The sequence below is a fragment of the Oxyura jamaicensis genome, chromosome 2, assembly GCF_011077185.1.
Source record: "Oxyura jamaicensis isolate SHBP4307 breed ruddy duck chromosome 2, BPBGC_Ojam_1.0, whole genome shotgun sequence".
Lineage (NCBI taxonomy): Eukaryota > Metazoa > Chordata > Aves > Anseriformes > Anatidae > Oxyura > Oxyura jamaicensis.
In genome coordinates this window covers 147,225,752-147,252,658 of record NC_048894.1, presented here as the reverse complement: position 1 = coordinate 147,252,658, position 26,907 = coordinate 147,225,752, and the positions used below count along the sequence as shown (strand labels likewise).

Genomic DNA, 26,907 nt, shown 5'->3' with positions numbered 1-26,907 from the left:
GGAATTTTACTACACCCTCCTTCTTGGCACACTTGAAAGTTGTGTTACGGCTCAGCAAGTCGATTTTATGGACCTGCAAGTATCTGCGCTCTTACAAAAGTTATTTGATTTTTGTTTAAACTTTTATCTTCTCTGCCTCCTGAAGGTAGGATGTGTTGCTTAAAAGTGACAGCACTTGATTTAAAAATAATAAAATGGAAAAAAAATCCACCAAAATTGATATCTTGTAGCTAACGTGCAGGCCAAAACAATGGCTTGCTGCTAATTTAGACAGCATTTGTTGCTGCAGTTCAGAACAGTTCAGAACAAGGACAAAATAAATGTTTTTCCAGCTATAGATTTTTGTTGTGGTTGGCTTCAGAATCTCTTCACACTTGAGGGTCAGACAAAATGTAAGTATTTCCATAAATAAATATTCTGCCCTGATGATAAGGCAGCAAAGCCTGTCGGTTCAATGGTTGCATTGCTGAAACTTTGGGTGCAAAAGTGATTTTTTTTTTTCTTGATTTCTTCTCACAGTCTTCCAACTCTATGAATTGATAGAGCACATCTGTGCTACTTGAGAACAAACAAGTATGAAGTCATAGTCCCCTAAATAGCTTGTAGGATGGAAATGCTGAAGACAGCCTTCTTTTCATCTCCTGGGGGTCCTCTTGTACGGGGCTTTGGAATCTTGGCTTTGATTCTTCATGCAGAGTGCTCACAATATCCACATCTGGGCTATGAATGTAGCAGAGAACAGATCTGCTTTAGATCTTCGTGTCTAATAATAACTTTAAAAAACAAATGCTGCTAGCAGAAGAATGTTTGTGTGGTCTCTAATACAGACCAAGTTAAGACAAAAAGGAGAGTCCTGTAGTGTCTAAATAGCCTTAAGCTGGCACCAGATGCCAGATTTTTTTTTAAGCAATCTTATCTCACTTGGCAAAGAATAACTTTATTTATTTACCCCTTCTTATAAGTCTTCTCTGGCACTGTTAAAAGTCCTACCTCCTCCCTTCTGATGTCTGCATATTCTCCCAAATAATTTGCATCATATTCAGCACGATCTCTGTTTGAAAAGGGATATTTTGCACAGCTTTTTTTCCCCCATGGTTTGTAAGGCAACACTACGTATATTGGATCCTTTTTTAATCATGTTTTTAATCATATTTTCTCAGTAGTGGAATGTTGTCTATTTAAATAGCACTGCTCGGTGCTTCTTAATAACTGGTGAACGATGAATCCGTGTTTAAATACCAATTAGGGTGTACCTGTGTCTTGTAAAAATATCAGTTGTCCCCTAAATATTGGTACTTCAGGCACAGGAAAACCTCGTAACCGAAAACTTTGTGCAATCATATCAAATGGCGGGCAAGAGGAAGAGAGAATGATGGTCAAACACTTATTTTTAAATGTCATGGGGTTGTGCTTAATTGTGAAAGAGTAGCTAAAAATGAGAGGAGGAAAAGGCACTGGCAGTATTTCCTCATTCTCCTAAGAGGAAGGAAGCAGCAGCGTACAGCTGACCTGGGGACGTGTGCCAAGGGATGACATGAGCATCTCCAATTCAAAACGAACGTTGCTCTGGGCTGTACGGTGTCTGAGGGTGCAGGGGAAGGCGGGGAGGAGGGCGTTAGGTCTTCTAGTGTCTGAAAAATATAGGAAACAAGCATCAAACAAATTTTGGGATGAAATGTGAGTGAATTCAAGGTGGCAGCAATCTCATTGCAGGTGTCGCCGTGGAGCATAAACTTCCTGCCCAGTACATGAAAGAAGAAGAAAATTCTGGTTGGGGTTGTCATGTTTTCCATTATTATCTTTATTTAATTAGAAGAGAGGAGACCTGGGAATAGGCAGTGACTTAGCGTCTGAAGCGTTCTACTTCAGGCAGTCCTATCTGCACTGAAAACAGGCAAGTTCAGCAACAAGGTCACGACTTCACATTCATTTCAGTTCATGTGGCGTCAAAAGCAGGTCGGTCTCCACTGCTTTGCATGTGTTTTTAAAAAATGACCCAAGTTGGAGTGAAAAGTTTAAAATTCAAGAACAAAACTGCCTTTTCTTGGACTAAGCACCATCACCGGAGGATGTGGAGCGCTGCACCCCAGTGACGGCCCTAATAAGTGACCCCTTGGGAGCAACGTCTTGGCACCACACCCCTGTTTGCTGGTGCCATTTTTAGAGATAAATGACAGCCCATGAAGAAGCCTTGATGCCAAATCTGACATCCTGTTTCTTCAGTTCTGGTGGAAATGCTGTAATTTAGTCTTTGTGGAAACAAAATGTACATCTGTAACTCTGTAATTAAGAGTGCACAAATTGTTTTGACTTCCCCATCCCTGCATTCACCCGACAGTAGATGCTGCAAACAATCAACATCTTCAACAGGGAGGCAAAAAGGGAAGTTAAGAAGTTCATAAAACCTCATGTGGGTGTGGAAGAAACGAAAGCTAACAGAGATTTGACTTTAATGGTAGCAGGTTTCGTAAAGAATTAAGTGGTTTGTTTATTCTGCCTTCCCCATTTAATTACAGTAGTGCCTTGCAGTTCATGTTTGCAGTGAAGTAACCTGTAACAGACATGTTTAGCTTACATACAGAGACAAGTCCCTGCAAAAATGTGTATTTTCTATATTTGTACGCCCATGTAGGTATAACAGGTGTCTGCTTTTAGCTTGAGCTACTGGTTGGACAAACCACGACTGGGTTTCTGAAGTCTCCAGTGCATTTCACGGAATCACAGAGCTGTAGGGGTTGGAAGGGACCTCCAGAGATCACCGGGTCCAACCCCCCTGCCAAAGCAGGTTCCTCAGAACAGGCTGCCCAGGTAGGCGTCCAGACGGGCCTTGAATATCTCCAGAGAAGGAGACTCCACAACCTCCCTGGGCAGCCTGTTCCCGTGCTCCGTCACCCTCACCGCAAAGAAGTTCTTTCCCATGTCGGTGCGGAACTTCCTGTGCTCCGTTTTGTGGCCATTGCCCCTTGTCCTGTCCCTACAAACCACTGAAAAGAGGTTGGCCAAATCCCTCTGTCTCCCACACCTCAGGTATTTATACACATTGATGAGATCCCCTCTCAGTCTTCTTTTCTCCAGGCTGAACAGTCCCAGGTCTCTGTTTTCAGACTGTATGCCAAAGAAACCAAACTGGGGGGCTTATTTTGGAGGCTTCCCAGGAGTGTAAAAGGAATATTCAGTCCTTTTGCTTTGTTGTAAATTCAAGTTTATTTCTCAGTTCCTCTAGAACCGGGTCTTCTTTCCTTCTTTGTTTCTTTTGTTTCACCATTTCATTTGTTTCACAATTTTTTCTCCCTCCAGTATTTTTCAGGATCTCAAATCCTTGATATTTCAGTAGGATAAAAAGAAACTTTGGGGTCTGGGTAACTGATTTTCAGTTGCTGCTCTTTATATAAACTTCCTCACAACTAAAACAAAGCTGAGGTAGTGCAATAGCACAGCATCAAACAGGAGAGGGGATTATGGTGTGGATCAGCTTTTGCCGTCGCTATCCATTTTGACGTGTTGCTAACAGAAATGTTTTGACTTCTCTGCCAAGACGCAGATCAGTTTATGTTGCTCCAGTTGTCAGATTGAATTTTCCTTTTAAAACACTGTATTGTGAAGTTCCAGTTTGTGGTCAGGAAAATTTTCTCCCAAAGTCTTCTGAGTCTTTCCCACGGAAACAAAATGGGAATCGAGCAGATACTGAATCAAGCAGCATCTGAATACATAATTAGTCACCCATGCCCCGAAGAGAAAGCCCCTTGGAAGCTTACATTTTCTCATTAAAGTCTTAAGCCAAGCACGTATCTCATAGCGGCGTTAATTCTGGAATTTGGAACTGGTGTTGTGCTACCGTAAAAAGGTACACTTGATAACCACTACTATAACTCGTAACTCTTCCGGTAGTAGTGCACCAAGGGGAAAAAAGACATTTTTCAGTTAACTAGTGAAAGGGGAAAGAAATATTTTCAGAAACTGCTAGATTGGAAGAGCGGAAGGGGATGCTGAATAGAGGGGGTCTCCTGTTTTATGGTTTAATTATTGAATATCCCTATACAAGTTTTTAATTCTGAGGGCATTTTATTTTCTTGCGACTCTTTCCGAGAGGAAAATGGACTCCCAGGAGGGAAGCTGTTGGGAAATGGTCTAACAATGGAAAACACAGAGTGCATTAATCTGCCTGGTGGTGCTTAAATGGCGCAAAACGTGCTCTAGGAGATATCCTGCAGCTATAGGTAACCTGCATTTACGAGCAGAAAGCTGCATCCTGTTGATGCTGACCAAGTGTAAGGAAATACTGCTGGCTTCTTGCTAAAATAGGCTGCGTGGCCTCCGTGAAAGCATCGTCCTTGACTTGCTTAACTTCATGAAGAGGCCAGAGAAAATCCTTGCCTATCTGCAAGAAGCTCAGCCTCGATTTCCCCCAAATGCATGCGTGTGTGTGCAAGTGCCAGAGGGCCTCGGTCACACTTGTAACCTCCCGAGAGGCTGCTAGAGAGTTCAGCAGCTCCCAGCTCCTTTAAATGCAGCACCATAGTGATGAGTAGTAATTTAAAATATAAACCTATATTTTGGTTTAAATAAACTTAAGCAAACTTTAAATTTAAATGTTAAAATTCTGATATTTATACTAAACCTCTGATATCTGACCATCTTGTTGAATTCCTACAGGCTAGTAGGGTTTGAGTTATGGGTTAGTTTATCTCAGTATTCTTTGTCGTGTTGCCTAGCTTACGTTTTGAAGGTAGCGCTCTGCTCCTGAAGGATGCCTGATCTGTGCACTTAGAGCACTGAATTCCACTACCTTAAATTTACTTTCCAAGAAGTAAGGAGTTATGCTCAGTTAAGAACGTGGCTTTGGGAAAAATAAATGCCTGTAGAGTGCATGCTTAGAGGGGAACAGGTTTGGCACCATTGGCTTTATTTAAAATGGGGGTTTGGTAAAACAATTCACACTGGACACCTGCAGCTTCACTGTGGCAGGGGAAAAAGGCATATGAGCCTGAACAGTTCTCATCTGATCAGTTTCTTGCGGATGTGTTTACACCCAAAATAGGGAAAGCACCCGAATAAATAGCCCTGGTGTTTATTCCAGAACTGTGTGTTCTGTTTGGCTTGCTAACGCAGCACGTCGTGTAAAATACTAGTGGCGAGGGAGGGAGTGTGTGTGTAATTCAGGGATTTCTACAAAGCTGTCCCTGTTCTTTCCCAGCTACCATGCGTGCTGCGTGAGAACCCCACCTTATGCTATAGCATGTGTGACCTTATTTAATCATTTACAGCACCCAGACGTGAATTTGGGGACTGACGGCTTTGTACAGGTGTTATTGTGAACAATTCTCCTGACCAGATTTAGGGAGTGAAAACATTTCTCCGCTCCAACTTGAAGGGCTCCCTTGGAGTACCCGACGAACACGAGCTCGCTTGCCTTCTCCCTGGGGATTCACCATCTGGGCTCCTGTGGTCTGCTGCAGCGTCCCCGTGGCTTGTCGTCGGGGAGGATGCTCTGAGCAACATGGCATTTGTTCGCTAGGGTGATATCGTTGGGGTAACTGGAAAAATGGTAGCCAGAATCTATTCACCACACTTGTCATTTCTGTGGGAAAATGGGAACAGCAAGATGGAGCTGCTTTAGTGGGGTGGAAATCTACAGTGGGGCTTCACCTGCACATCCCTAGCTCTGCTTCAGCACGACTCTTCTTGGGGCTGGGTTTCCCAGAGACAGTGGGGATGCTGCTGGCTGGGTGAAGGGTGTAGTGAAGTCAATATCTGCGGAGGCTCTGAAACGTGCTGCAAATTCTCTGTATAAACATTTTGGTCTTGTTTTTGTTCTAGCCCTGGTTCTGTTGCCAAGTACTATTATCATCATCGGTCAAAGGAAACGAGGGGCCCAGGCTTCTACCAGAAATAGCATCCCTTGTCCATGTGTGATGGTTTGTTTTGTTGGTGCTCCGTGCTCCTCACCACTCTGGCTGTGTCCCTGGCTTTGTGATGGATGCGAGGCTGCATTTTTTTAATGTTTGTGTTGGATCTAGTTTGGGGGAAAAGTAAGAGTTCATTCGTGGTCTGTGCTCCAGAAAGCTGGCACTCGGTTATTTGATAAGGGTTCGTATCAGAGGAGGGCATTCATGGGATTGCTCTCGATGGGGAAAGAGTTACCCTGGTAGTTTAAATAATTGATCCATGTCTTTCAGCGACATTTTCAGGTGTGTTGTGCGTCTTCATTAAATTTGGCATGGCTGCTGCGTGATAAGAGGGATGCATTCCTGGCGTTAGGTGCAGGATGCGAACTCTTGGAGACGGTAAGTGACCCTCCCCAGACGTGGTGCGCCACGGCAGCAGCTCTGCCTGCCCTGCCCCGTGGCAAAGGGGAAGGTGGAGGAGGGTGGCTGTCGTCGATGAGTCTGGGAAACAGCCACAAACAGTCTTGTCTTTCAACAGGGTTGGAGGGATTTGAGGAGGATTAAAGTTCACAATTCAGTAACCCATTCTGTCCCCGTAAGGCTCCGTGCACTGCTCTATTTGTGAACCCGGTGGGTCGGTCTGTCTGACCCCAGTCCGAGAGGCTTCCCCCAAAGTGCTTTGTTGTTTTTCTTCATGGATGACAGTGAGGCCAGGCCGAGGCTGTGCTTTGTGCTTTGCTCTGAGGCTGCTAAGGTTTGTGGTCACTCTCGACTCCTCTGGGGGAGCCTGTTTCCAAAAGAGAGACGCTCCCTTTGTGTGCCTCAACCATGAGATTCAATGCTTCCATGGACATGTTAATGTTGGGGGTGGTGGTGGCAGGCAGGGGACGGTCACAGCCAGCCTCCCGAAGGAGGAGGGTGCTGGTCAAAACCCCCAAATTCAGTTGCAGTGGGGTGTGTAGGTCTCGGCTGTGCTACCTGAGTGTGAGCTGGCACAGCCCGGTGCTCCGGGGCTCAGCACCTTTCACAGCCCTGCAGAGAGAGATGGAGAAAACATCAGTTGTGTTCAAAACCGACCTTCACTGAGCACAGGAACCTGCTTTCATCTGTCAGCCTGACACGGGACTGCCAAGCACGGTGTTGCATCAGTGCATGCACAAAAGAAACGTGATGGAGTGACAGCTTTCAGCACCACGTGAACGCTTCGGTACGCCTTCTGAAGGGCTTTCGCTGCCATCTGAGCTTTTCCTTGCCTTTGCCTTCAAAACAAAATTCTGGAAAGAACAAAGATAAGAACCTTGAGGGTGCTGCTGCCTTTTCCCATCTCCCTAAAGCAGCAATGCTGCAGGAAGAGAGGTGGGTGCTGCCCTGGGGCCAGGTGCCTCCATGGACAGAAGTTTTGGGTGATGGCAAAGCTTAACCCTATGGAGCCCATGGAGCATATGGCCAAACAGCTGTTGTCTATTTGTGGCTTGCAGCAGCTGCCCCCAGCCCTCCCGCAGCACCAGCTGCTGAGAGATATGGGGAAAAATGGGGTTTTCACCCTCCATGCACACGAACATCCCTTTTCCTCCACGCCGCCTGCCCACAGGACACTGGCAGACCAGGAGGCTTTGTTGCAGCTTATTAAAAGAGCACTGAAGTTTTGTGTGCTTGGGAAATGCACAGGCATTTCTGCAGAGCTCGTATAAAGCTGAGGGACAAATGCAGCTGTTTTTCCTATTTAACCAACTTTCCTCCCAGTGGTGAAAGGATTTCATTTGTAGGAGAACATTCGCATTAGCAGAGGAGTTAGTTTTCATGCTGTGCTTCATATCTATTTGTCATCTTCCTATCTTAGATGTTTTGCTCTTCCTTTCATTCCTGAAACCCTGTCTGGGCTAGAAACTTATCATTTATTTTCCTGCACTTCCTTTTAGCCCCCATCCATCCTTCATGTCGCGTTTTATTTCGACCAGATGGGAATTAAATTGCTGAATCCACCAGGGTGCTGTTTCCAGTGGCTCTGGGTATCGCCTACCCCACTATTGAGGCTGCAGGGTTTGGATTCCGTGTCTGCAGGGAGCATCTTTCCAACGTAAGGACAGAGCCAGTACTTGCCTTCTGCCAAACTGGTGAGAGGAAGCCTGGGTTTGGGTCAGTCACAGGAACGTGACCCACCGTGGCAGAGCTTTGATGCTGTGGTGCTTGGCACCAGGAGACACTGGATGCTGAATTGTGCCACTGCTGCTCAGGATCCGTGAGCCTCCTCCTAGTGCTCCCATTTGGTCATGGGACAAAAACCAGCAGTAGAGCTGCTCCGGAGTTTGTCTTCTCTGCTATTTTAAAATAACCCAAATGAAAGAGTTTTGATCTTGCTGGACACACTGATTCCTTTGAGCTGGAAGAGCAGAGCTATGGCTCGACGTGCGCAGAGACTCGTGCTCTCAGCAGGGCCGCAGTCCTGTGACTGGTGCAGGTTCGGGATATTTTTAGTGCTCTTCCTTGGGTTGCTTGCCTGGACCTCTCCACACTTGGTCGGCGCTGTGAAGGTCACACAAAGATATTAGACAGTTGTAAAGAGTGCCGAGAGGGCCAGCTGGCCAGGATGGCACTCGACCAGCAATGCTCCTGCTTTTGAGATAGAGGGGTCGGGGAAGGGCTGAGAAGCGCTGGCATGCTGCTTTCAAGATATCAAACCCGGTTTTCTTCACACCTCCGAGCTAGGAATAGGTACGTGCCAGGAAACAAATCCAGACATCAGAAAGGCTAGAAAAGCAACAAGGCGGTCAGTTTGACTGAAAGGATTAGGAAGCGATGCTTAATCTGCAACCCAGTGGCCAGGATCTCTTATCTCACATAGCTCCCATTCAGCAGGGGATGGCAGCGCCCTGCCTGCGGCCGGGGAGAAGACGGGCTGTCACTGGACGGGCTGTCACTGAATGTGGCAGCGACGTGAAATGGCAGGAGGCTGCGCTCGTAGCTGGACTCCCCCGTAATCAGGTTCCCCCAAGCATTTGTTTTTCTGCTTCTTAGCTTTCATCTGGCATTGCGGATGTTGAAATAGCTCTTGTTGGAGGGGGAAAAGAATCCATCCCAAGGACTGCAGCTGGCCTTACACAACGGTGCTGGTTAGGTGGCTCTGGGAGCTGAACTGTGCGATAGCGTCATGTGAAAAGCCCCTAAAACTCGTGGAGGGGACTGCGACTGAAGGGAAAGCATGCAGCTGAAGCCACCCAAGACTGCGTGTCTTCCAGTGGCAGCTTTTGGGAAGAGTGGTGAGAAAAGTTGAGGAAAAAAATAAATCAAACAGGCAGCCAAAATGGCTGTTTATTTTTGTGCGCTTTGCGTAACGGGGATGAAGAGATGCTCTTGGGAACAAATAAGAACATAAACAACAATTTTTTTTTCTCTGCATTTATTAGACATTGAGTGAAATGTGCTGGGCTGCGTTCAAAGTAAGTATTTATGAGAACCACGAGTGAATTGTCCTAATTTACCTTGCAAAGCAGAGCTGTCCTTGTTCCATCGTATCGCCTAGGGCTGCCTGATGCCAGCAGGCGTGCTTCAGAAGTTGGCCTCGGCACCAGCTATTCCCTTTATTTCCCCTCGTTCGTCCTTCACTCTGTTTACCCGCATTCTTCGGAGGGACGAGGGATGCTTTTCATTTTTGGAAACTTCTGGCCCTGCCACTGAGTCTGTGGTTTCCTGAGCAATGTCTCCGGCAGCCAGAGCCCGCGGTGGTTGCGCTGAGTTTCTGAGCAGCTGCTCAGGGCAGAGCTGGGCTGACAGCACACGAGCCTTAAATCTCTTTCCATTGCATTAGCGGCGTTTCCCCCAGGGGCAGGACAGCTATCTGTCTAAGGGAATGACACATTTTCCAGCACTGTCAGTCCTTAAATAACAAATAAGGAAATTAATAGAGAGCAGGTGAACGTTTCTTCAGAAGAAGGTTTAATGTAACTTGGCTGTTTGATGCATTGCCTCTGGCATAACCGCCTTTTCATAAAAATCTGACATCGTTTGTTCAGTTACCTCTCAGAATTAGAATTATTTGCCGCTTTTCAGGTTTGTTAATTATAAATGGTGTTACACTCGGTCTGATATGGGCCGGAATTACAACGCTCAGATTGCCTGCCTGAGAAGAAAGATAGCACCTTTCACTAGTAAACAGTGCAGCCTCCATCAATGTACCAGTCTGTTGGCTGATGAATAGCTGAAGGAAAGACTTATTAGGATTGCTCCAGCTTCAGCTTCCAGTACAAATAGGTCTTTTTGAGGAGCGTGGCGCTTCCACAGGAGCCTTTCATCGATGTACTTCAATAGGCTTACTGCTCTGTAGTCACTACCTTAATCCAGCGAGGCAGGTGTGAAACCACACTGCAGACTGGGAAGCTGCAGCAAGTGCTGAGTGGAGATCGATTTAGCTAAGCTGCTTTTGCTTGGCCCGGTGTGGAGTTTAAACCCACAACATTTGTGTGAAGCACCATGTCTCCCAGTAAAGCTTTTCATCCCAAAACCAAAAAGTCAGCAACGAGAGCCCAACACCTTTCCCCTGATGTAATGCACATTTTGGAACAGTGAGAACGAGCTGTTAATACAGTGTGTTGCTAAAATGCTGTCAGTTGGATGGAAAAAGAGCGTTAGAAAATCCGTGTCCAATAAATTGATCTCTGGGCAGAAGTAAGGACTCTTCGTAATGTGTCCTGTGAGATAGCTGCTGGCTGCAGCTGAGGGTGAATGCAGATAAACCCTCTCTGCCGTAGTTTGCTGCAGGATAGATGGCTTATGAGGGCACAGAGGCAGCAGTGTGAGATGTCGGTTTGCAGGAGCTCATACAGTTACCTTTTCTGAGAGAGTTCTTCAAAGCAGGCTTGAACATCCAGCAGGGAATTGTGATGTTTGCATCCTTTCCCCTCTGCTCGTTAAACCCCAAGACAACCTCTGAAGAGCTCAGAGAAAACCTCAAGGGAGAAGCCTTGATCATTTGAGTTGCCCCTGTTGGAAAGACTCAGTTGTGTTGAATGAGTAGCTGTACCTCGTGGAGAGCCTTCGTCCTGCTGCTTTCTTTCCCCAAGACTGCAAAGCCTACACAGATCAGGGTAAAACAGAGTCCAGTGGAGCCCAATGTCCTTCCAGTGCTGTGCCTGCCCTTCGCCTTCAGCCTGCTTTCTCCAGGCTGTTGGTGTGGTGATGCCCTATCGCACGCTGGTTTTTAGAAAGTAAGTACCAGATACTTTTCCCTATCTTGAAGTAGGTCAACCGTTAATCTAATTGATTAACTTTGTAACCAGTCAATTAAATCGATTTGCTCACGTAAGGGTGACATATTTACCCACTGTGTGGGTGGAACTCTCTGTGTAGTTTTGTGCAGAGAAATTGCAAAAAGCTTTGCTGGGTAGAACCACCAGGGGAAAACCCAAAGTGATCAAGACCTAAAATACAGATGGCGTTGCAGAAAGCGGATGAACACTGAACTATTTTTAAAACAAACGTGAAGGCGATTTGGCCTGAAATATCAGGTTACTAGCTAAATAGGTGTCCTCATTGGAAGATGACAAGTCTAAGGTGTAATAAGGGAGTATTTTTTTGGAAAATAAACCTTGAACTGCCACTCAGTTTGCCAAGGGAATCGCTGCAATGTAGTATTTGAGAGATCAGTTCCTGTGGGGAGTTAAGCAGCCATGTGCTTTCGTACTGGAAGCCTGAAGTAGCTGTAACAGCTTCTTCGTGGCCTTGAAGAGCGCGCAGAGTATTACAGACCATCATTCAAAACCTGCCATGAATTATCCATGGAAAAGTGCCCTCAGATAGGAGCCCCGTGGTGGCTGGTTAGTGTAATTAATAGAAATATCTTGCCGCAGCTTTACGGTTTGGTTTAGCAACTCCTCAATTTGAGAATAGTCTTGGGACCGCCTGGGTTTCAATTATCTCCCCGATGCTCGGGGTAGGGTTTTAACTCAACATTAATCATGTTCCTCAAGGGAAACGCAGACAACGAGCGATGGTTAGGGTTGTGCAGGCAGCGTAACTCACCCCAAACATATGAACTCGGAGTAAATCCACCTTTACGGAGTTAAGTGCTATGCTATTTGCTTGCTATTTCAGAGGGGACTTTATAAGGCCCTTGGGGGATTCCAGAAATACAGACCATTACCGGGCTTGTACTCACAACATTTATTTAGAAAAGTAGATGATATCTAGACTTAAAATGTATTGTCCTTTTAGCATCGACGTTGGCTGCAGTCATGGTAGGCAGGCAAACCTTTGCTGTCAAAATGAGGGAATGAAGCAAGGCCTGGCGTTCAGCGTGGTGCTCCCTGTCCGGGCCTGGTCAGGTGCAGCACTGAGGAACTGCCAGGTAACAGAGCCCTTGGGAACCACCTAAGGCACTGCTTTCCAGAACTATATTGCTTTTGGAGAAAGACCAGGTAGGAGATGGAAAGGAATTTGAGGACAGAGCAAACAGAGCCATTTCAACAAGGAGAAGCAGTGGTTTCAGGCAGACCCGTAGTTGTAGATCAATAATGGGCTTCACCTTGTGCTCTGCAGCATTCCCAGCCCAACACCACTCATTTGGTGTCTGGGCTGATGCTGCCCTGTCAAAGAGGGTGGAAAAAGGGGTCTTGGCGGTTCAGAGTTAATATGAAGGATGTGTGGGCTTTTTTTCTGTCAATGCTTGTAACTTCCAAGCCTCCTCCCAATTTTCTTGCACAATTTCATGACTGCAAATATTTCAGCTCTGGCTCCTGCTGCCACTTTTGTGCTTCCTGGAAGATGATGTGCTGAGTGGCTTTGTGGCTGATTTTGCTTCAGGAGGTAGCATTTCACATGGTCCTTCATGCTGAGAAGCTCCTCAGGGTTCAAAACGTGGAGCATATGGGTAAGACTCAGCTCTTACATATTCTGTATGTGAACACCCGTCTGGGAGACATCCCTACATTGAAAATGCCTTTGCTCCCAGAACCTGCAGGAATACAGGTGGATATTGATATCTTTTAATAGATGGAGCAAACCAGCTTAATGCTGGCTTTATGGCCTTTTTGTCAGAGGGGAAATTGAATTGGTCTTACCATGACCAGGCTTTCATGGGAAGCTTCCATTCGCAAAGCTGTTTCCCCCTGTACTTTATCAGCTGGAGCCAGATCTTATTAAAACCCAAACAGAGTAGCCAGCTCTGACTATTAGCTTAATGGTTTAACACCAGCTTCTCTGTAAAGTAGAAGCAGCAGGTTATTTAAAACATGTAGGTCAGATTGGCATGGTGTTTTCCAGTGAGATCACATAAGGACGGGATTAGCAAAACTCTCGAATACAGTAGGTACACCTGGCATGGGGCATTTTTTTGGTTCCCCTTTGCTTTTAGAGGTCCAACTGCAAAGTATACAGTAAGCAGACTTTTTTTTTTTTTTTTTTTTACTTAGTCTGCATCCAAATGTGATATTAGCACCACAGTGTTTCTGCTCCCTCTGAATTCACAGTGGTATTTTTAATGTTAATATTCCACTACAAGTCGTTTGGCCACAAGTTTAAAATGAAAATGTTTTCCTGTGAGAAATCCTATCTTTTTTTTTCCTTTTCTTTTTCTTCCAAGAGGGCTGCAGTATAAACAAAATGGCAAATGAATGTTAAAAAGCCAGCCCATCCCCAATTTTTTGTTTATCAAAGCTAGTAGCTACAGAAAGCAAACAGATTAAATACCCTGGGTTTTTAATTCATTATTTCTTCAAGAGCAGACAGTTTGAGGTGCTGGGTTGTTTTTGTTGTTCTAAGGACAGTTTACTCTGCAATACATCTCCTGCATTATGGAGAAACTAGGCTTTGTTATGATTATAAGTAGATGTTTATGTACAGTTAGGGCTCTTTGCTGTAAAACCCAAAAAGCATCCTTAAATATTTAGGACAGCCTGCTTCCTGAGGCAGAGAAACCCTTAGCTGTGTTCCGTAGGAAGCGAGGAAAACGGCAATATTTATGTACAGAGAGGAGGCAGATGCCCATCCACAGGAACCTCAGCGGTGCAGAAAAGGTCCCATTAACAATCTATTGTAAACTTTGGTGTTCAAAGGGCAGCAGTAAACCTACCACTCAGCGCTGAAACTCAAGTTTTTCTACAAATCTCTCTCCTTGCTTAGTTGCTGTTAATTGGGTTGGTAATTGGCGTGACAGCTTTTTGGGGGAGCAGGCAGGCCACTGCCTTCTGGAAGCCACTTGGTGTGTTCTTGCCATTTAACTGGCTGTGTTTGGTATCACGGTTCACAAAGAAAGGGTGGGCAAATGCAGATTTTTCGGTGGTTCTGTAGGGATGGTGACAGGTAACAGGGTGAATTTTATCAATCCAAGCAAGTGACAGTTGTTACAATCTGTGTAAGCAGGTTCGAAATGCATAATGCATTTAAAAACATAATTCTTCGGATTCACAGCGATAAAGGCTTTTCGGCGAGAGAGTGGTGATGGAAAACTGCAGCACCCTCGGAGGAAGGAAACAGATGGCAGGAAGAGCTTCCAGATACTTGACAGGCTGCAACAGACTTAAAGGCAGGCAGTGACAAATGGGCACAAGGGATGGGGTTTTGCTGTAGCTCTCGTGGTTCAGTCTTGATAAAATGCCCGATGTGCTGTGCGTTAGCACTACCAAAGTTTCAAGCCCTCTGTCCTTCGGTGGTCTTTATGGAGCCGCTTGTGGCCAGCAGAGTGCCCTGAAGAGGAGTGAAGGGTTGCTTACTATGAAAAACGAAGTTCCTACATCTGACTAATAGCGGGACTTGGTGTTGAGTAACAGCAAGCGAGAACTGAAAGTGAGTTTAATTCTTAGTTCAGGTTATTCAAGGATGCGTGGCAAAAATGGCTGCATGAGGCTGGTTTAAAAAGTAATAACGGGAATTTAAAAAATAGCATTTCTGCATGTGTGTGAATGAATCATCAAGAGCAAGGGGATGAGCGCTGGGATTTCCTACCTCGGGCGCCTTGCTGGGACAGAAGCGGGTAGCGGTTGGTATTTGACACTGCTCAGACCGCTGGAAGCACTGGCGAGTGGCCTGCGCACAGTCAGCTCCCTTCTGCAAACACAGTGCCAAATTTCACATTATTGACTCTAACAGATAACAGACTAATGTACGCCGAGGAAACCTTATAGCTTCTGATAGGAGCAGCTACCTAGCTGAATTCCCATGCAGCTGTTGGAACCTAAACAATTAATCAGAGCACCCCTTTGGGTGCTGTTCCTTCCCAGGGTCTGCCTGGAGCTGTGAGAGGTGAAGGAGGGCAGCTGGGCTGAAAGGCAAGGCTGAAACAAACCCTCAGGGCTCGACAAGAGCGCACAGCTCTGTAGTTATTTAGGCACTTGATCTCCCATTGCTTTAAGCCTCTGATACCCACAAAGCTTTTCTCTTAGGAGTTCACAAGATGTTTTATGGGGTGGTTTAGCTTTTATTTGCTGGGTGCTTTTCTTTTCCGCTGCTAAACCATCTCGTGGCCTGTCAGACCTTCTGTGTGAGTTTTCTTCCTACCACGAGGCAGAGTGTGGCGTTGCTGGAAATCAGCTTTAGAAGGAGCTGCTTTATTCCCAGGCTGTTCGGAGCGTGGGCAGGCAGCTTTGCAAGCTGCCTACGTGACCAAGGGCAGCTAAGTAAGCAGGTACTTACCGTGAGCAAGCAGTCGAAGGAATGCGGACTGGGATAAATGACTTCGGGGTAATCTGTAGAACAGGAAAAGCAATCAAGTTGTAAAGTATCTGCCTGGGCTCAGGGGTCCTGTTGTTTTCACCTATCTGTGTATCTTTGGACTAATAATGGTGCCTGAAGTGGGTAGTTTCACATCCAGTCCTTAACTGTCTGCAAGCAAAACTTGACGGCTTGTGGCATTCAGGCTGAGATGAAGCCAGTGTATGTATAAACGAGATGCCCTTTAATTTCTGGAAGTTAATTCTCGGAAATACAGCCAGAAGAGACTTAAAGAAGCCAGAGTCCGTTGCATACTGACTGTCCACAGGGAACATCTTTGAGACAACCTGGTCCTGGGTCACGGGCCTGTCAGCACTACAGGTAGCGACGTGAATGCGGCAGCCCACTGAGCACAAAGAAAGCCCTGAGAAACTGCTCCTCTTCTGCAAAGCCTCGATTTAAGGAGAAGGTTAGGTTAGACAGCTGTGTCCTCACTTGACTTGCTGATGTAATATTAGACTGGATGATAGGAAGAATCCGATGGAGCAACCTTGATTACAGCAGTGATCTGCCACTGAGATAAGTGGCCTCTGATGGCAGAGGTCATGAGATAAGATTTGCTTATTTGTAAAGTGCCTTGTTGCTTGCTGCTTCTTTTCCAGTGGCCAGATTTTCTGTTAGTCTGAAGTGACTGCATCCAGAAACAAAACAACTTCACGAAACTGTGCTGCATTCAGCACCCTTTGTCACACGGTGGGTTACTTCGGCCAGAGCTCGCTGTTCACATGCAGAGCTTTTGCATTTTGGCAGGGAGATGTAATGACAGTGCTCCCAGACTGAGCTGCGTTCCTTATGCATGTTTTAATTTGAACTGCTCAGGTTAGGTAACTCAAAGGGCTCTGCACAGGGGAGGGCTCCGTTCTGTCTGCTCTGCCTGCATAGGCAAATGGAGCCATTTTTTAAGTGCGTGGCAGCAGTTCACATGGAGCAGAGGATGAGGGAATGTGTTTTGTTTGGAGCAGATACTGGCCCTTCTATTAATTTCTCGACAGCTCAAGTTTTGCTCCAGCGTCCATCCAAACAAGGGAAAAAGCAACCTGTTAGTGTGAAGCAGAGTGAGCGTATTGCAAGCTGCTATCTTGTGCACAGGCTTTTGCAAGAAGGAAAAGAAGTAGGGGTGTCATTAAATTTTCCTTCATGGGCAACGAAGATCGCAAATAACATATTTAGTCACACCAGGATTACAGTTAATCCTATAGGTCACATCAAAGCAAGCCTCTATCATTGAAGTTGCAGTCTCCAGCGCTTGCCTCGAAGGCTTGTCCACTCGTGGAGCCTGTAATCTGCCTGCGTGGTGTTTACTGCGGAGAGCTGCCCCCGGGAGCTGCCAGTCTGCCCTGCGTGAAGCCATTAAACCACCACCAGGAAAGATCTGGCGAGCGTCTACCTGGTGAGTCACAGGAATACAGGGAATAAAGGGAATACGGCTCTCGGTCATCCTCCCTGCCTTGCCTGGTGCTTCCCTGTAGGGACACAGATTTCATTTTTCAGAGATGGAGAACTGTTGCTTTGTGGTCCAGGCACAAAACTGTTGCCGTTTATGCCAAAATGGAATTCCTGCCTGGTTTTGTTTTGTCTCCTTCGGTGTTTGTATTGGCTTGGCATTTTCATATTTTGTATCGAATGTCAGTATTTGTTTCTGGGAAGAAACTTTTCCTTACACTTTAATTTGTACAATTTGTTTGTTTAAACTTGTTGGCAACTTTAAAACACGGCAGTCTGTTCCATGTGCTGGTATCAGCGCTGCTATTAGTGAGACATACCTGAAAAAGTCAAACACAGCGATCCGGCGGGGAGTGTTTTCTGTGAAAGAGTTGGGAGTGTTTTCACTTGCAATAATATTTGGGAATGGCTTTGATCTATTTGGTGGATAATTCTTTAAAAAAAAAAAAAAAAAAAGTAGTTATTTTGGCTTGTACTGAGTCCAGATTGTGTAGCATTGAACCCAGGGAAAGCTTTTTCATTTGCAGCATGGTTTATAACCCTGATAACAACATCAATGTGATAGGCAACAACCGAAAAGTACCTACTGAGACAGCAAGAGCTATGAAGAAAGATGGGTTCACACTGTGGATGACAGGATAAACGGTTAGTTGATAAGAGGAAAAAAATCATGGTGGGGGGTGTTGTGAAGTTAGGAGATGAGCAATGACATCTGGACTGGGGACGATCTCAGGCTGAAGCTGTAATGGCACGGCGGTATCTGCGAGGGTCAAAATAGTGCAAGCCTGGTGGAGGCAGTGAAGGAGTGCAAAAATGGGAGGGATGCGATGATTTTAGCGGCATTGGTAAAGCAGGGGAAGCAACACAGAGTGTGAACGAAGCAAGAGCATGCTTACCAAAAAAAGGAGGCACTAGCATTACCAAATGCCAAATAGCTGAGCTATGAATGGGAAAAGCCTCATCTCTGCTGATTGTCAGAAGGAACCCACGAGACCTGAGCCCGCGCTGAACGTAACGGTGTGGGGAAAGGGTTAAGCAGAGAGCAGGCCCCCATGGTCAGGCTGTCGGACCGTGTCTGCTGCCTTCGGGAAACGGGGCTAGAGCAGGCTCTGAGCCTGCCTTTTTTTGGCAGGGTTTCACTTAAATAATGCCTGAACATCATCAACAAAGGGAAGTGGTCCAAGATGTTTTAAGACAGAACAGGTCTGAAAAGAAGAGCTAATCTGAGTCATCCACGTCAAGTTGCTTAGTTTGTTCGTGCTTGGTAATACTGAAAAAAAAAAAACAATTTCCCGGATCGAGGATGCTGTGCTCCTGCTGATCACAAAGTTATTTCGGTGGGAGCTCCTTCCCCCAGGAGGGAGCTTTGAGCAGAGTGCACGGAGCAGAAAGACTGGGGATTTAGCCCTGTAAAAGCCCTATAAAAAAACTAAAAAGCCGGAGTGGGAGAGACGAGGGGAAAGGTGGGAAAAGGCCAAACCACAAGAAACAAAGGAGCAGGCAATTAAAGGAGAGACATGGCAGGCTGCGCTGAAGGCAGCTAGCTGGCCAGAGAAGAAGGGATTGCATTGCTGAATGCTGTCCGGAGAAGATAGTTATTTCTGGCTCTGAGTTAGGGCTCAGATTCATGTAATATTTAAAGAATAGATCTGTATTTTTCATGATGAGCAGCCTGAAAGCAAAGGCTGGAAATTTGCCATCTGTGGAGAAACTCCTTTGCTGTAGATACATGCCGTGAAAGTGAGTGGGGCTGAAGTGAAGTCCATTAGCAAATTCCTTTATTGATGGGAGTGCGAGGTGAATGCTCTGGACCAGACGAAATACCCAGTGAAGTATAAAAAAAAAGTGCTTAACTGTTGAATTCCTTTTCAAAAATGTAATGAGTAGCATACGCTGGTTTCTCAATGCCAAAGTCAGCTTTCAAATTACAAAAGGTGTTAGAGAAAGGCAGCGCAGCATCTATCCCAAAGTCTAGGGTTAAGATACAAGACAAAGTTCATAGGACTGGCCCACCATTGTAATGAATTGGGATGTGCTAGGCAGTTGCTTGGTTGGCCTTCCTGTGGGTATTTCATTGTGCAGTGTCCTGTTTATCTGGGCTTGCTCCGTGACTCCAGGAGCGATCCCTGGTGCAGCTCATGCATCCAGCTGTAGCCCTGCTACTTGCATTAACTTCTGCATCTGCTCAGAGAGCGTGCAGTTTTTAAGAGGCTTTTGGAAAATAGTCCAAGTCCCTGTTATCTTATCTCATGTCTTACACACTACAGACTGAGAATTTCACATAGAAATTCCTGTAACGAGATGTGATTGGAAAGCTTTTGTGCCCCAAACTTCTGGGTGAGGCAGCTCCAGTCTCAGAGGACTCTGAGAGCTGGGTGACGGGCAGTGGTACTGCTCTGGTTATCCAGCCCAGCTTGCCTCTGCAAAATAGAAGTAAGCAAGAGAGAATTTGTAAAGCAAACTCTGAAATGTTCACTTACTGTGTTGTCTGGGAAGAATAAACCCTTCTATTTGCCCAGGGAGGTGGTGGAGTCACCGTCCTTGGGGGTGTTCAAGGAAAGGTTGGACGTGGTGCTTAGGGACATGGGTTAGTGGGTGACATTGGTGGTAGGGGGTGGTTGGACCAGATGGTCTTGGAGGGCTTCACCAACCCTAATGATTTGGTGATCCTAGGAAAGGGACAGTCGTGGTGGCTGCATTGGGACCGCATTATACAGCGAAGAAGATGATCACGTACCACGGCATCTTCATTCAGGAGGAGCAGCAGCAAAATGGCCTGCGTGCTGAATGAGGCTGCCGGCTTCTTCTGCAGGCAGCGTGCAGACAGACGGCAGCTGGGTCGGGCCGTTGTGCAGCGGGGCTGAAAACAGGCTCCGTGTCCTGCTGCGGCGGTGCAGGAGTGTGCAGGCAAGCTGCAGTTCTGCTCCCCGGGGCTGCAGCCGCTGCTCTGCGTGTGACCCGTTACGGCCCGGGGTACTTCTGGCCCAGCTGCTGTGAATTTAGCAACCACTGTAGGTTTTAGACTTGGTTTCATCTGACACGTAGGCAATGATTTAATTCTGCTTTTCTGGTATTTGTGCGTGCAGGAGGCAGTTTTCAGCCCTCCTTCACTGCTTCAGAATAAAACCTGCGTGTTTTGCACTGCAGGGTGGGTGCCACCTGGGTCGCAGGTCACTGAACTGTGGCAGTTGCGCATCTTGAATGTTACCCCATGAAATGGCCTCTGAGGACCGGTCAGGATGGCTGAACATGCAGTAGGTTTGCAGCTAGAAAATCCCAGTGCATCAGTTTTTTTAAACAGTGGGGATAGAGTAATACCAAGTATTTACAGATGCAGCGGTACTCACAAGGTGGATTCTGATTGATTTAAGGGCTGAAAATGCCCCTAAATCATTTATCTCTGAGGATCCCATATAGCAAGGCATTGCATGCTATCCAGGAGAGCATAGCAAAGAGGATGTGGAGCCTTTCCTTGGAGGCTTCTGACTTTTTAGCCTTGGAAGTGCAAAGATCGCTCATTTGAAGGCTCCACACAACAGGTGAGTTTTCATGTGCTCCTAAACCTGTTCCCCACACGTGCTTTTGAATGTGAAGGGAACAGCGGAGCAATTTGCTGTCTGTGGCCAGGCTGCACAGCCTGGAGGAGGCAGAGGGGAGCCTGCTCCTGGGTCTGTCCTCTGCCCCTCCACGCTGTAGCAGCAGAGCTGAGGGTCCTGCCCACAGCTGTGTTGTTTTTTGTTTTTTTGGGGGGCACACTTAGTAACTTCGTTACCCAGCCAGCTGTCCGAAAGGAGGAGCTAATTAAAGAAAATAAACAGGATAGGTAGGGAGCGGGGGAAGCCCTCGCTTTCTTTGTGGCACGAGAATTGACATTTTTCAGGTTGTTTAGGCCTTGTCAGAAAATGTTTTGTTCAGCCTTTGTTTTCTATTGAATCCTGTGTGCTTGGTTAGCTTCTTTTCAAATTAAAAAAAAAAAAAATCAACCAAAAAGCCCCCTCCATACATGGATTGAAAGCTTTATCTGTTTATCTCCTCATTAAAAAGACTGTCTATGAAATGTGCTGACAGGGCTTTTACTCTCTTGCTTTCTATTCTCGCCACATTTTCCATTGAAAGCCTCCCCTCTTCTATTCCTGTCCCACAGTAAATGGGACTTTCTGGTGGTAGAGGCTCCAGGCTTTGTTTCTGCCTCCCCGTGGACCGAGTCCATGGCCCTGGGTAGGAAACCTCGAATGCGCAACTCGCAGCACCTGGCAGCCGGTTCGGGTGCATGTGATGAATTCCCCGAAGTTGTGTTTGTACTGATGTAGCTGAAATTGTACCAGCCCAAGCTATAAAAATGGCCACTGATGGCCACAAAGGGTCTGGACCGGTGATCTCCAGTCTTTGCTGGTCCCTCAGTTGGCATCACTGCTCAGCTGTAGCTGCAGTCTTGCTCCAGCAGTTTGGGTGAGCTTGATGGCTTGTGAACGGCCACAAAAAAAAGATTTATATATATGTGTGTGTGTCTGTAATCCAGCTTAAGTGTCTGGTTTTGCTTCTGTTTCTCTTTGGTTCGATCTAATAGCTCCCTTATCTGCAAATCAAATGCCACGAGTCTCACTCCAGTGCAGTTGTGTGCCTCATTCTCCACCGTGACAAGAGAAACAAAAAGAAGAAAATAATGTTCACCGTAATAAACAGAAATGCCAAGTCAGTGTAGGGGATGCAGCACTGCTCCCGTGCCAAGTCCCACAAAAGACACAGCAGGCCGAGAGCATGGACACGGACGGGCAGAGTAAGCTCTTGGTTCGGGTTTTTGTGCCGCTTTCCCTTGCTCCTCTCTTGCACAAAACACCCGTGCAGCAGCGTGAACTTGGTGACGCCTGCTATGGGGAGCAGACAGCTGCAGGCTCAATTAATTACCCTTTCCGATCTTTTTTTTCATTTTCTTTATTTTCCGGAAGGTTGCAGTGAATTCCACGTCCTCACGGGTGAGCGGCGTTTACAGGTTGTTGACTTGGATCGAAGCGGGACACGGGGTCGGGTCCCACCGTCAGTGGTCCTGCACATGGCAGCTTCACTCGGTGTGTCTCTGGTGGGCGAGCTGAGTTGCTGGCTGCTTCCCCGGAGCTTCCCCAGCAGCTCTGTCCCCCCATGCAGATAAAATTTTGGGTGCAGCTCTTGTGCTTGTCCTCGGGGAGAAGCAGTGAGAGCCTGCTGATTCCTCTCGGCTGCTTGCTTTGGAAACCCCGCTCTCTTTTGTCCATACCTGTAAATCTGGATGCTGTTTTTGTAGCCAAGTGGTTTGGGTTTATTTATTTATTTCTTAAATATGATTAAAGACCAGGCTGTGCCAGGCTGATTGACTAATCACTTTATTTCTCAGCTAATAGATCAGATGTCGTCAGGAGCACCATTTCCCCAGCAGCAGAGCAGTGCGGTGCCAGGTGTGTGCCTGCTTTGAGGTCCCCTTTCTGAAGCTTCTGGCATCTCACGGAGGTGACCGCGGGATATTCTAATGAAGCTGGAGTTATTAAAAAAAAAATCTATTAGATTTCAGGGATGTTTGGGCTTCACGCTTCAATAGTGCTAATTAGATATGTGACCCATTTTCATTCTGCTTCAGCTCCTGGGGATGCTGGAGCCTCATTACAAATACAAGGAGAGAGAATGCCCCTGTTCCTTACTCTAAATAGCTGCTTCAAAACATACCCAGAGGGCTTTAGGGGGGTTTTGTGTGGACACTGATTATGTTTTCTTTTTCTTTAAACCGGGAAGTGGTATGGGGGTGGTATTTCCCTCTCCAGAAATAAATAATTGAACGCTTTTTTTCTTTAATTTGGAAAACCTAGTGGCAAATTAAGCCCCTTTTGAATTTTAAGTTTGCCTTGTTTTTATTGACAGGGGAATAAACTGGAATACTTTTTAAGCCTAAAAAAATGCTTTTAATACCACAGTAGCATCCCATTAACTGGTATTTTTAGCTAGTAGAGTCCTCGCAACCCATCTCCTCGTGAAATGAGCTGCGCGTTCGGCTGGAGGCTGGCAAAAGGTAGCAACCAGGAGAGGCACTTGGTGAGAAATAGACTGCCAGAATGCACATAGTGATGCAAAGCTGAGCCCGGAGGGGCCCCAGAACCCGTCCCAGCAGCAGTTTTTGGAAAGCTCCAAACTTCTGAGCTCCTTTCGGCAGGACTCCATCGTCTCCAGAAGGCAAACAGCCGAGCGACAGCAAATGCCAACTGTGCTTCGGGGTGAACCCTGGCTGAGACCTGTGAATGAGCGTAAGCGTAGCAAAAATAATATAAATATAAATGAATAGAGGGTAACGGAGCGTTGCCAGGCAACTGCCAAAGGCACTTTGGTTCCTACATCTCTGGAGTTTGCTGAAATGACCTCTTACATTTTGAACATCTTGCCTGGCCGTGTACGAAATGGTTGCTCTGAACTTTGCGGGTGCGCCTTGTAGGCAGCCATTTGCCTGGCAGGTGCTGTCGTGTTCGGTGGTACAGCACTGAATCTGTAAAAAAAATGAATAAAAAAAGCAAGGAGAAAAGGTAAAGACTACCTGGGTCCCTCTCTGAGCAGCACAGCAGGCACTTAGGGCTGAGTATATCGCTGTCTGTGGTTTAGCTGTGTCAGTAGGATTCATGTGAAAGCAGGCAGAAAGGGGAACTTGCTGTCGCCGTTGTTTCTAGTGACTGCAGTAAATGGCAAGGTAAGGGGGGGTTACCTCTGAATTTACTGTTCTGAGGACTGCTTTATAAACCTCTGCCTTGGAGCCTTGCTTTAAAATGAAGTCTCTGCTAAAGCAGGCTGTGGCAGAGGGTTTCAGGGCAGGTCACTGTGACCAGAGGATGGTTTTCTGGGCTCTCAGCAAGCTGCTCTGGCGGGTCCTTGGCTGCCGAGGAGCCTGGGGCTATGCTCTTTGCAGCTCCTGCCTCCGTGTCGACGCAGTTAGCCTTTCCCATTTGCTGAGTGGGAGGGAAATAACCTTTTCAAAAGCTGTGTTTTATCGGGATAAACACAACTTGTACATTGTAAACACGGGCAACATGACTGGATTTTAGGTAGGCTGCTTTATTGCTTGCACGGCTTTCCTATTCAGAGCACATCAGGTGCTGCAGTGCGTCCCCACGAGGGAGCTGCGGTCTGAAAATCCACAGCGTGCAACAGGATGGAAAGGACTCCGGGTAGGAATTACTTCAGCTGGAATCCTTCAGTTATTTAAGCTGCCATTTAGCTTAATTCGCTGTAAATATGCAGGACTGCATGCAGCGAGTAACAGTTTACACATTTACAAGCCTTTGAAGATCAGAAACAAACTCACTTGCATTTTGAAATAGGTTCAGTTGCGTGATGCCTGGCTGCGAAGTATTCTTCAGAAGATTTTGGTGACATTCCTCATGGATGTTTGCTTTAGTCACGGATTATTCTGTAGATTTTTAACGAAAAATCCATTTGTGTGTTTTTCCTCATCTTCACCACTTGTTTTTCCTAATCCCGCTATTTTCATTGTTCTCTTGCATATCTTAGTCTCAGATCTTTGAGCTATTTTGGCTGACTGCGGAGTTTAAAAAGGGAAAAAAAAATAACTGAAAGTTAATTTTGAAGATTTCTCCTGGGTCGAAGTGTTGAGTAAGCCTTAGCTACTGCCAGAGAAGAGCCTTCAGCCACAGCCCGCAGCATCCTGTGAGTGAGCTGATGTTGCAGGTACGCGGTATGTATGTACCATGCTCTGCATCTGTTGATACACCAACTGGTCCTTGCAGGGAGTGAAATACTGCCTTTCCAGTGGTGCTGTCACTGAAATTTTTAGGCACATCTACACAGATGCAGCTTACTCCCTGAGAACACACTGCGGTTTATCGCAGTGCAGCGGAAGGCGGCTTTCCCACTTGCTCGGAAAGGAATGCGGCTCCCGGCGGGCCCTAAATACCGCTCTGTTTTTTTTGCATTCCACTGAAGATAGCGACTGGGACTTTCTCTTGAGAAGAAAAACAGAAAACACCTGTTGCTGCGGCCGCAGGCTGAACGGCAGCTGGTGCCTGAGCAGCGTGTGTACGTCCGAGGGCTCAGGCATGCCTGCCTGTGGAGTGCACAGGCTTGTAAAGTCCTGCTCAGGAATGGCTTCAAAATAAAGTTTGTCTTGAAAAGTGACTGGTGTTTTTTGACATAACTAAATGGATTAGATACAAGGTGGGTGTGTTATCTAGGAAATTTCATAGGATCATACGATCATAGACTATCCTGAGTTGGAAGGGACCCATAAGGATCATCAGGTCCTGGCTTCACACAGGTTTACCCAAAAATTCAGACCATAAAGACCATTTCAAAGAAGCTGATGGTCAGATCTTGGAGTTTTTGTTCTTTGAGTCAGCTCACCAACTAAACATGTTTAAAGGCGTGTGTATAATTCACTGAGCCTCTCTTCTTTGGTGGGGCTGAAGCATAAGGGCTTTAAGGAAAGGCTCCTTATGAAATTGCAGGTATATGTGCAGGATTTGGCTCTGAATAAGATCACAAAGTCCAGCTACGTTACTGAACTCAAGCATAGACAAGCGCTAAAAGAGATTAATTTATACTGTTTAGTGTTAAAATATTTCAGGCTAAATGAAACCAACTATTTTCAAATCTCCTGGATTAGCCCATTCAGAGTAAACATCTTTAAAAAGCACATTCTCCTGAGAGCACTTTATTCTGCAACCAGGCACACGAGGAGCTGGGTGCAGGGTTTGAAGCACCTTACCCAGATTTTTGCTGCTCCGCTTGTTGAAGAAGAGCTGAGGGACCACGATAAACACCTGAAGAAGCTGGTGGGGTGTATTAACGAATGGCTGGTGTTGAAGGCTTGGTGTTGTTGCAGAAGAACAATTGAAACACGGTGATCTGTACAAGATGCTTTGTTTCGCTGGCTGGCTGGCTGACTGGGTGCATTCTCTGGAGTGGGGATCATGATGTGCCAGTAATTGCAGTTAAATGAACATGGCTGGCTCTCAGGCAAATGAAACCTAATTTGTCACAGCTGTCAGAATGATCATGTCATGTTTGTTGCCTTCAGCAGCAGTTTTAGGTTGCAAAGCCTGTTATGTTCCCATCTTTTTCTTGTTAACTATTGTGCAGCGTGTTTTCTGACCCTATTATTTATCTTTTTTTTTTTTTTTTAAAGGCAAACACACCAATTCTGTCTCTTACATCAGCTGGGGTTGAACTTCTGTGAACCTTAGTGATGCGGGCTAGAGTTAGTTAATTTGGTGTACTTGGAGGACTTGAACATAGCAGCAATTGGAGGGCTTGCATGAACAGTAGAGGGATTTGCTAGCAGATTCATATGGTCAGGGGTTTGGAAATCATGCTTCAAATTAGCTTACAAAGAGCAGCCCTCCCAGGCTGAATCGAACATGTAGTTACACTTTACAGCATCAGCTGCAGACAAAAGAAGCACAGCAGCTCTGAATTTTGCATTTGTGCCAGCAGGAAATACAGTAGAATAATGCAAGTCTCCATTATTAGTACCTAAAAAACCAAACCACAGTGAGGTGTACGCCTCTTGAAATCCCCCTTAGTCATAATTTCAGTATTTATTTACTTTCCTTTGTAGATTAACAGATTGGGTCTAAATTGAATAGAGCTAGTTCTGTTCTGTAAAACAAACAAATGCTAATTTTTGGATGTCAAGCCTGAGGGAGCAGAGAGATTTCCTGCTCTGTTCTTCTAAAAAAGGAAACAAAGCTCAAAAAAAAAATATCCCTGGATCCCTGAAACACCCATAAAGCTGTCTGACTTCTCCAGCCCTCCATGCTGGTGGCTGTACTGGGGCTCTGAAGGAGGAGATGGAGGGGCCGTGTCCATCGCGCATCTCAGTGCAAGGCTGGAAAATGTCAGCAGTCTTCATAGA

The 26,907-nt window shown here is 46.2% G+C and overlaps 1 protein-coding gene across 17 annotated transcripts in view; it reads left to right on the top strand.

Annotated features, from left to right (window-relative positions):
• Positions 1-26,907, top strand: part of MTSS1 (MTSS I-BAR domain containing 1) — a 123,206-nt gene that overhangs the window by 38,700 nt on the left and 57,599 nt on the right. The window lies entirely within an intron of this gene.